Genomic DNA, 11,501 nt, shown 5'->3' with positions numbered 1-11,501 from the left:
AACAGATATGTAAATATGTTAATATCTTTGGTATTGATTACCAGATTAATCACTATGGTTAACATAAGAAGCAAGTTTGGATGTGCATAGCCTTCTTTGGTAACTGAAAAGTGTGAAGCGAACAAATAACTAGCACATTATTCTCAATATGTTTTCCCAACGCAGTTGTCCATTAAATAGTCCTAGAGCCCAAACACACAATAGCTTGTTTAATGAAATATTAATTTATGAAAGTTGTAAGTAAAGGGGCTTTTGAGCTTTTGAATATTGTGTGCTGACTCGCCGTTTACTTCCTGTATTTCATCTCTTCCAGAATTCCATTTCATTGCTGTAAAGTTCTAGGTTTCACGGAACCAATTTTTAACAAAACAAAGGACTTGCAAGAAGGTCGTAATATAAAAAGCATGGATCAGTTTAAATTATTGTTTTTGATGTTTTGCTCATATAAATATTTATGTCATAATACTTCCTGAAATCGTACGGATTTTTTTGTAGTTGTAATATTATATGCCTTTTGTAAATTTTATTTCAGTGTCCAATCTGGTGGCTGTGTGTTTTCTTGAAAGAGACATTTTCACATTGACTTTATTTTTTTGTTTATTTTCTAAGCAAATTTAATTTTCTGTGTATTTTTTTTTTCTACATGTTTTATTTTCTTCTAAAGATTTTTTATCAATTATTGCATTATTTTTTATTTTTTTACTGTTTGATAACTAAATGTATTTTCTTATGATTTAATACTCTTCAGTTAGATAAATAGTCCCTTTCTGTCAATGTAAATCTTAATTTAAAAAAAAAATTATCTGAGGAAATGATTTTAAAAATTGTTAATTTCAAATTAGTCATTGGTCGTCATATAGAGGAGGTAGAACCTCAGAGGTCAGGCTGTCTTATCCCCTTAAAGAAGTTAGTTTGACTCACTCGAGGTCCACACTCAACACCTAATCACCTGGGTCTCCCAGTAGCTTAACCACGCACATCAAAGGATCAGCCAAGATAACAGCTTTGACTGGTAGCTAAACATTGTTGACATGAAGTTTTGATATCTATAACTTAAAAAGGTTTTTTTTTAACTTGTATCTAATGTGCTTACTCACTATACACATTATTAGAAGCAAGGGCAGTAAGCATGTTCTCCTCCTGTCTTTGGGTGTAGTCTCTTACAATGTTAGGCCAGTGTCTTTCAACTTGTACTGTCTGGTTAGTCTTGAAGATACTAAAAACAGATCTCATGTGTCCTGCATGTTTTTTCCATTTCCAAGCTGTCATTTGCAATGAACCTGGTCCCTATTTGTTTTTTTTTTTTTGGGTTCTCTTTTATCCTTTTTTGAAGCTGCTATGTCTGACATGACCATAAATCTTTCTTTTCTCTGAATAATTGTTTACTGCAAAATTTTCATTAACACATTTTAAATGTTCCTACCACTGTGTTAGAAGTTTTGTGTGTGTGTGTGTATATTACTTCTCTTTTTTTTTAAATGTATGTGAATTTGTTTTGCTTGGTTTTAAACAGTTAGTTTTTAGGCAGTGTGGGACTCCTATGCACAGCTAAATGCTTGTGAACCCTCTTTTTGAGAGTAACTACCATAGTCAAGTTTTAAAACAAAACATTTAGTTTATTCTGAGGCATTTATTACCTCCCCTGAATGTGAAAATTGAATGCAGAGGGTAATTGTGTTAAATTTTTAGTACTGGTAGTTACTATTGTAAGGATAAATAATTGATGAAATAAAACTAAAGCAATTTAACATAACTCTCGGAGAATGCAAAAGTCTGAGTTGCCTTTTGATAAGAGATAGAGGAATAAAGCTGCCCTATGGGATAGTCATAAAACAGATTATTCCAATGCATGACCTGTAGTCAAATATGGACTGGTCATAAAAAATGTTATGTTGATGGAGCCTCTTGCAGGTTAGTTGTTTTAATTCAGGACATTTAGACATTGTACTTGGAAATATTTTTTTTTATTCATTTTAGTGGTAAATGTTATATTATTTCAATGATTTGAATTACATTTTAACATTTTTACTTATAATCAGGACAATATGCTTTCCTCTCATTGGTTATGCAATATAATGATTTGATTCAGCCATGACGTTCAATTAGTAAAGTTTTGTTACAATTCAAAGGAAAATAGAGGCTACCAGTTTCTCTACCCATCATCATTGTGTTTACTTTCTACTCAACAGTATGTGTTGGAATTTTGTTCTGCAGTAGTTCTATTTGTATTCTAGTAGTTCTATTTTTATTGTAGTAGTTCTATTTGTATTGCAGTAGCTCTATTTGTATTGTAGTAGTTCTATTTGTATTGCAGTAGCTCTATTTGTATTGTAGTAGCTCTATTTGTATTGCAGTAGCTCTATTTGTATTGTAGTAGTTCTATTTGTATTGCAGTAGCTCTATTTGTATTGCAGTAGCTCTATTTGTATTGCAGTAGCTCTATTTGTATTGTAGTAGTTCTATTTGTATTGCAGTAGTTCTATTTGTATTACAGTAGCTCTATTTGTATTGTAGTAGTTCTATTTGTATTGTAGTAGTTCTATTTGTATTGCAGTAGCTCTATTTGTATTGCAGTAGTTCTATTTGTATTGCAGTAGTTCTATTTGTATTGCAGTAGCTCTATTTGTATTGCAGTAGTTCTATTTGTATTGCAGTAGTTCTATTTGTATTGCAGTAGCTCTATTTGTATTGCAGTAGTTCTATTTGTATTGCAGTAGTTCTATTTGTATTGCAGTAGCTCTATTTGTATTGTAGTAGTTCTATTTGTATTGCAGTAGCTCTATTTGTATTGCAGTAGCTCTATTTGTATTGCAGTAGTTCTATTTGTATTGCAGTAGTTCTATTTGTATTGTAGTAGTTCTATTTGTATTGCAGTAGCTCTATTTGTATTGCAGTAGCTCTATTTGTATTGCAGTAGTTCTATTTGTATTGCAGTAGTTCTATTTGTATTGCAGTAGTTCTATTTGTATTGCAGTAGTTCTATTTGTATTGCAGTAGCTCTATTTGTATTGCAGTAGCTCTATTTGTATTGCAGTAGCTCTATTTGTATTGTAGTAGTTCTATTTGTATTGCAGTAGCTCTATTTGTATTGTAGTAGTTCTATTTGTATTGTAGTAGTTCTATTTGTATTGCAGTAGCTCTATTTGTATTGCAGTAGCTCTATTTGTATTGCAGTAGCTCTATTTGTATTGCAGTAGCTCTATTTGTATTGCAGTAGTTCTATTTGTATTGTAGTAGTTCTATTTGTATTGTAGTAGTTCTATTTGTATTGTAGTAGCTCTATTTGTATTGCAGTAGCTCTATTTGTATTGCAGTAGCTCTATTTGTATTGCAGTAGTTCTATTTGTATTGCAGTAGTTCTATTTGTATTGCAGTAGCTCTATTTGTATTGCAGTAGCTCTATTTGTATTGCAGTAGCTCTATTTGTATTGTAGTAGTTCTATTTGTATTGCAGTAGTTCTATTTGTATTGCAGTAGCTCTATTTGTATTGCAGTAGCTCTATTTGTATTGCAGTAGTTCTATTTGTATTGTAGTAGTTCTATTTGTATTGTAGTAGTTCTATTTGTATTGTAGTAGTTCTATTTGTATTGCAGTAGTTCTATTTGTATTGCAGTAGTTCTATTTGTATTGCAGTAGCTCTATTTGTATTGCAGTAGCTCTATTTGTATTGCAGTAGTTCTATTTGTATTGCAGTAGTTCTATTTGTATTGTAGTAGTTCTATTTGTATTGCAGTAGTTCTATTTGTATTGTAGTAGTTCTATTTGTATTGTAGTAGTTCTATTTGTATTGCAGTAGTTCTATTTGTATTGCAGTAGTTCTATTTGTATTGCAGTAGTTCTATTTGTATATTTGTATTGCAGTAGTTCTATTTGTATTACAGTAGTTCTATTTGTATTGCAGTAGTTCTATTTGTATTGCAGTAGTTCTATTTGTATATTTGTATTGTAGTAGTTCTATTTGTATTGCAGTAGTTCTATTTGTATTGCAGTAGTTCTATTTGTATTGCAGTAGTTCTATTTGTATATTTGTATTGCAGTAGTTCTATTTGTATATTTGTATTGTAGTAGTTCTATTTGTATTGCAGTAGTCTTTCCAGCACTATTTCTTTGCATTGTCTTTACTACCCCATGAGATAGCATTATTTGTTTCAGTGGAGCTACAGGACTACTGTATTTTCATGCATATAAACCGCAGGTAATGCAAGTTTTTAACAAACGAATGACAGCTGTGTGGGGTATACTGAGGTGCAGGGCTTACAAAATGTATTTTACTCATAAATATAGCATAACGGAAACAATGGAGGTACTGGTAGATCTTAATATCTCCTTTAGTTTGCTGTGAAATGTACATTGAAAACCTTTATGAACATCTCATTATAAACCCCAAGGAAACAAATAGTACCGATGATAGTACTTTATGTACCTCTAGTTTACTCCAAGTCATGCTTTCCACATGTGGGGTATATAAGGTTGCAGGTTGTACAATTTTACTTTTTTTGTAATTTGTGTGGGGTATACTCGTGTACAAGTTGTGTGGGTTATATGCTGAAAATATGGTATTCCTGTCTGACATGCTGTAAAGTAAATAAAATCCTTTTGTATTTTTTTTCCTTTATTTGATGTTAACACACAAGTCATCACTATGAAATTTCATAATGATGGTTCAAAGGTGTACAAAATTTAGCTTTGTAGATTTTCTGTGCAATAATATAGTTGGCAATTTTCTGGCATCAATCTTTCTTTCAACAATCAATCAACACTTCACTGGTTGCCAAATACACACAACCAGCATGCACACAACCAGTATGCACACAACCAGCATACACACAACCAGCATGCACACAACCAGCACACACACAACCAGCACACACACAACCAGCATACACACAACCAGCACGCACACAACCAGCACACACACAACCAGCATACACACAACCACACACACAACCAGCATGCACACAACCAGCACACACACAACCAGCACACACACACAACCAGCACGCACACAACCAGCACACACAACCAGCACACACACAACCAGCACACACACAACCAGCACGCACACAACCAGCACGCACACACCCTGCACGCACACAACCAGCATGCACACAACCAGCACACACAACCAGCACACACACAACCAGCGCACACACAACCAGCACACACAACTAGCAGGTGTGTATTGCAGTGTGGAATAGCTGAGAAGATTAACAAGCTGCTTTTCCTTGGTGCTAACTGTAAATGAGTCTACTTCCCAACATCTTGAAGCTTGCTAGAGCAAGAAGAACTTCATCAAACCTATTCTATGACTCTTCACCAGTGTATCTGATAAATACTAATTCTGTTTTTTTCATTGAGTATCTTTATATTATCATTGTGTATCCATTACATTGCATCATGCCAGTGTTTCCCAAACTGGGTTCCTAGAAATCCTAGTGTCCGGCCTGAACAGGTGCCCCACGAACTACTGGAATAAGGAACTAGTTGGCCACTACAGGATTAAATCTCTCTAAAAAAATAAAGTGTTCCCCTAAATAATCAGATTGTGCAAAGTGTTCTATTAAGGAAAAAGGTTTGGGAAACACTGTATTATGTGAGTGAAGGTTTCATGTCCTGTTGTTGTGTCATTGAGTTATTTTAACTTTGGTCCAGTTCTAAATATGTCAGTGTCTAGATTCATTGATTTCCCATTAAATGCCCATTTTGAAGGTAGTCTTTTAAGAGATAATTCAGCAAGAAATAATTGATCTTCCTTGTTCTTTTTTTTTTTTTTGGGGGGGGTTATATACAAGTGGACAGTAAGGTGACTGGTTATAATATTTTGTACAGTAAAATAAAACAGCTTCAAATTGAAGTGAAGTTATTTCTTATTTTTTTTTTTTTTTTAAAGACTTTTCTATGCTATCATTTTTTCATTTTTGTTAATTTTCAGAAATGTTCTAATTTATCCGCATTTTTTTAAATCAGCTGAACATTCATTTTTTTTTAAATGTTTATAGCCTTGATTGTAATTGCTTAATGATCAATTTATAGTCATAATTTATTCTTTTGATGGTGATACATGTCAATTGGATTCCTAGTTTTTTGTATTGATATTTTGATGCCATGCAACCTTTTTTAAATTATATATATATATAAGGTGTTTTGTTACAGAATATTGTATATTGTCAAAGTAGCCTATCAACAAAGTGATGAATGACATTGTATCTTTGTCTCAGTGCTTTAAACATTTAAAACAAAACATTTTGAGTCCAGGAGTATATTATTACCATGGCAACCTTTTACCTTGCGATCTATGAGGCAGATGATGTTTATAAAGCTCATCTGTTTTCTATGGCCAACTGATAACTAGGGTCTGATGCGGCCAGCACAACAACCAATGTCCATTACTTTCCTAACATTCTTGAAGTACCCACCACAGTTGCTTGGACTCAGGGGGTGTCCTAAAAATTCTGGAAGCTCAATGCACAACAACTAATGTCCATTACTTTCCCAACATTCTTGAAGTACCCACCACAGTTGCTTGGACTCAGGGGGTGTCCTAAAAATTCTGGAAGCTCCAAGTTTCAGTCTTTACCAAGATTCAAACTTGAGACCCCTTGATTTAGAATCCAAGCTACTCAGCCACCACACCTCCCATATTTATGCCAGGCTTGTAAAATGCTCTGATGTTACACAGTTACATAAACTATGCTATAGCACACATTTCTATCAATACTGCATCTCAATATATAGGGAACAAATATTAGTGCACCCTGATAAGCTACAAAAAAACAACAACACCAGAATAACAAATGCATTGATGGCAGCCTTCTCAATGATATAAATGTTGTAAACATTGAATTTTACAATAACCAAAGTTTTGTAAAACTGTACTTCCTCCCGTGAAATTAAAAAATGTGAATTGCTTGACAAAAACTAATTGGCAGATATTTGTTCAGATCTACAAAAAAAATTTGCTTTTCAATACATTTCACCGAGGGGAAAAAAAAAAGGATTTTGTGTGTGTTTTCTGCTCCGAAAGCGAGCACCGCATATTGTGTACACGTTATACGTACCGTATTTTTCGCGCATATAACCCGCGGGTTCTAAAAACTTTTACAAGCTGTGTGGGGGTTAACACAATTTTACTAATAAACATAGCATAACGGAAACTGTGTCTATACCTGCTATAGTTCGTTGCGCGATTGCGAAATATACATTGGAAGGCTTTATGAATATCTCATTATAAACCACAGGAGAACAAATAGTACCGATGATGGTACTTTATGTGCCGGTAGTTTACGGCAAATCACGCTTTGCGCATTCGGGGCATATAGGTGCGGGCTATATGATTTTGTTTCCTTTACTTAGTGTGTAATCTGTGCGGGGTATACGCGTGTGCATGTAAGGCGTGAATGCGGGGTATATGCGCGAAAATACGGTATTAGTTATAAATGCTGAATAAAAGGAACCTTGGTGTTGTTTTTAAATCTATTTGATAAATGTTTTATTTTTTACCTATTGTCTTTGTGTGTGTGTGTGTGTAGATTGTAATTCCATGGGGAAAGTGAAATATCAGTGTTTGTTTTATAAGTGCTGTGAACAATGTTTGCTGTGGTAGGTCTTAAGATTTATTTTATGATTCGTTTACAATAAAATAAAAATTATTCATGAATTTAAATGAGTTTTTTTTTAAATTTATTTCACACTATTGTTTTTACCCTGGACCCGCTTCCTAGACTCAACGAAGCGTCCGTGGGAAAACGTCCATATAAAAAAAGGGAATTTTGGAGTATAAGAGAGCTGAAATGTCCCATAAGGAACCGAATTCACTTGGCGGGGTGAAAGAAAGCCTTGTCTCGATCGTGACACCGTTCTTCAAAGAGGACGTTATACCACTGGCGGAATCCATGGCAGTGGTAGTCTAGAGAAGGGAAATGCAACTGTCTCCAATGAATACTTGGCCTTCGGCCTCACGCTTTAGTCCAAAATTTCACGATGATTAAAAAAAAAACTTACAATTTTTAAATACGTGTGAATGAGTTTGTGTGTTTAAACCAGAAGATACTAAGGATGGTTGAATAATTTGTCATTGCAGGAAAGAATAGAGTATAAGCAGGATACTTTCCATTATTTTGACCGATACTTGCCGGGATTTAGGACACGACCCAAAAAAAAAACGGAACATGTCCTCCTTTTTGACGGAGGTCTGCTAACTGTAATCATTGGCCATGGGTCCCAAGATAAGTTCAATAACATGTGGTTGGAAATGAATAACCCGCTGTCTTGCTACAGCTGTTATATGGTTGTGCATAGGCCTAAAATGGCATAGAATAGAGAAAAAGCAATTATCTAGGCAGAGCCAAAAAAAAAAAAGAAACAACTCGCAGACAAATGATTTTCCAGTCAAAAACAGACATGTAATCATTTTTGTGTCACTGGAATAGGAAAATAGTAAAGTTCGCATTTCAGACTTCGCGATCAATAGGGCAGATCATGTTTAGATCATCTGTTTCTTTGGCGACTGCTCCACCGGAATAAGAAAATAAGATTAAATGGGAGTGAACTCTAAGATCGAAAAAAGAAGTTCGCAGAAGCGAATCGGATTCGTGAATGAGACTGATTGGTTTCCGTAAATCCTAGTGTTGAAAAAAAAAAATGCTGCTAAAATATCTCCCTTGTATTCACGATAGGTGGCGCTGGCTGAATGGTAAAGCGTTGCTTCCGAACTGGGGGTCCTGGGTTTGAATCTCGGTGAGGACTGGGATTTTGAATTTCGGGATCTTTAGTGCGCTTCTGAGTCCACCCATCTCTAATGGGTGCCTGACTTTAGTTGGGGAAAAGCAAAGGAGATGGGTCGTTGTGCTGGCCACATGACACCCTCCTTAAACGTGGGCCACAGAAACAGATGACCTTTACATCATCTATCCTATAGATGGCAAGGTCTGTAAGAGGAACATATTATTCATGATAAGTAGTAGGCCTATAATCGAGTGCACTACATAATTGTGTAAAGTATATAATCATATCAAGATAATTTGTATTAAACCTTTCCAAAAAGTGTAAAAGGCCTCTACAAAGATCCTTTCCCGCGGCCTCAACTTACTTAAATCCGGCCCTGTGTAACAACGAGCACGTTAATTTTTGTTTCAAAAACACCAAAAATGCACATACTATGTACAACGGTGAACTACCTGTTATTACAGTACGTGCGCTGGACTGTCATCCGGTTGTCTCGATAGTCCTGGGCTCAAACCCTCGCCGCTACAACCCCCCATCGTCCTGCTGGAGATCTGGACTAGGAGCTAAATTGTCTTCAACTCTGAAGGAAAATCCGAAACGTGTAAAACATTTTATACACAAACAATCTTTTTTTTTTAAACGAAATTAAACATTGGCTTGTGTTATTGAATATTGGATTTCTGCACTGCAGTCGTGCCAAATAAAACATTGAGGCCATTGACACGAAAATTCTAGAAGGGTACGTATAAGTCAAACGTTTGGGAAACACTGAACTAGACGATTACTTAATCACATTCGTAGGCAGTAAACTCACCAGGACACAAATGGTGCTACCAGTCTTTTTATCTTCATGTAGCAAAAAGCAATGCAAAGCTTATGCAGGAAGTATTCAGACAGGCGACAAACAGGACCTCACGCAATGGATGTAAATAATGGCAAACAATCAGGCTTTAACATTTTGGCATGATGCATGAGATGATTAGTGGTTAATGCTAGCTTTTGATATTTTTGAAATTGTAGAAATCTCATGGGTGAATCCGTCGGGACTCGGGTTGAATTCTTATCTTATAAAATACAAACGTTAATTAAAAAAAAAAGATGATTAAGTCCTTCGCGTGTTCCAAGCTCAATCAAGTCATGCATGTTAATCAATGACTTAAATTCAGCCAAGTGCTGAATGAAGAAATTCAGTTTCTTTAGGAGATCGCTTAAGTCAGCATAGACTTGTGACGGCTGCCTGGTCGTGCGGTTTGCTCGCTGGACTGTCGTTCGAATTTATCGACGGTCGAGGGTTCAAACCCTGCCCGCTCCCATCCCCCGTCGTCCTGCGGGAGGTTTGGACTAGGAAGTAAACTATCTTCAACTCTGAAGGAACATCCAAAACATTTTTGTGAAATCCACTTGACGTTCCCTTGTAGTTTGTATTACTCTTGCTGCCAGTCTACTGTGACATCCAACTAATACTTCTGACATTGGCACCATCAGTTGTCACTCCCATAAATTTCTCCCAAGGAATAGAAATAGGCTATTTTATACTAGTCGACCGGCGGCGTAGCATTACGCCGCTATTTTGAGGGGGCGGCCTTAGGCCAATGCAACCTATGTGACCGCAGTGGGCCCCGCACTTTCATAGGACCCGCACTTTCATAGAACCTGCGCTAATTCAAGGTGTATAAATTATTAAATTAAATCATTAAATTAAAACAGATTTCCCGTGCCCTCCTATCAATTTATCAGGAGCTCCCGGAAATCTTCAGAAATTGCAAAAAAAAATACGAAAAAGTCATTAAAATATACGGAAATATGTAGACAAAAATTGTTATTTTGGGGTTTCATTCAATATGGAAAACGCCAATCCTATGCGCGATAAATAAAAACGGCATTATGAATTAGCCGTAATTGTGTAATCTGGTGAAGGAAGCTTCTCGCGCCTCAAACTAATGAAGAATTACTTGAGGTCAACAATTCTCAAAGATAGATTGAAACATTTGGTAATTCTTGCTAATGAGCGTGATCTAGGTAGGAAACAGAATTATTATGATATACTGTATGACTTTGCTACACGCAAGGCTCGGAAAGTATTTCTGTACGTAGTAAAGAATGAATAAAATGTAAAGACGAATTTATTTTCTAATACAAACTTTTAAATTTCACTTATTGTCCGCCTCCCTACCCAAACTTGGCCCCTCAAAATCCGTTTCGCATAGGGCCCCACAATGATTAAGTCCGGCCCTGCTATTTAGTGACGGGTGAATTTACCATAGTAGATTACTTGTTCTCTTTCCATGACTTCTTGGTCACAAAGGTTAAGTCTGGCCCTGCTATTTCGTGTTTGTATAATGTCTGCTTGTAAAATGTTTTACATGTTTCGGATGTTCCTTCAGAGTTGAAGGACGAAGGGGGATGGGAGCGTGCAGGGTTTGATAAATTCAGACGACAGTCCAGCGCACAAACCGGACGACCAAGGCAGCCATCCGTAAAGCCGTAGTGACCGGTGAATACTTGTTCTCCCAACCCCCTTTTGTTTTTTTTCGTTAGGTGACTATCCGTAGAAATAAGAGAGTGATCTTTCCGTTACTTCTTCTTCTCGTCCAAACTCTTAAGCGACGAAGAGAATTATATATATAGCATAGCTCCATGCATCCTCTTCTTAGCTACTAACTCCTCTATAATTTCAAAATTGTTGTTTTTACCGCGAATAACTACTAAGAGTTGATCGTTATTACATTTGCCCGTATAATATTTTTGTTTTAAAAGCAGCCACAGAGAGGTAATG

The sequence above is a fragment of the Biomphalaria glabrata genome, chromosome 16, assembly GCF_947242115.1.
Source record: "Biomphalaria glabrata chromosome 16, xgBioGlab47.1, whole genome shotgun sequence".
Lineage (NCBI taxonomy): Eukaryota > Metazoa > Mollusca > Gastropoda > Planorbidae > Biomphalaria > Biomphalaria glabrata.
This window is presented reverse-complemented; position numbering follows the sequence as displayed.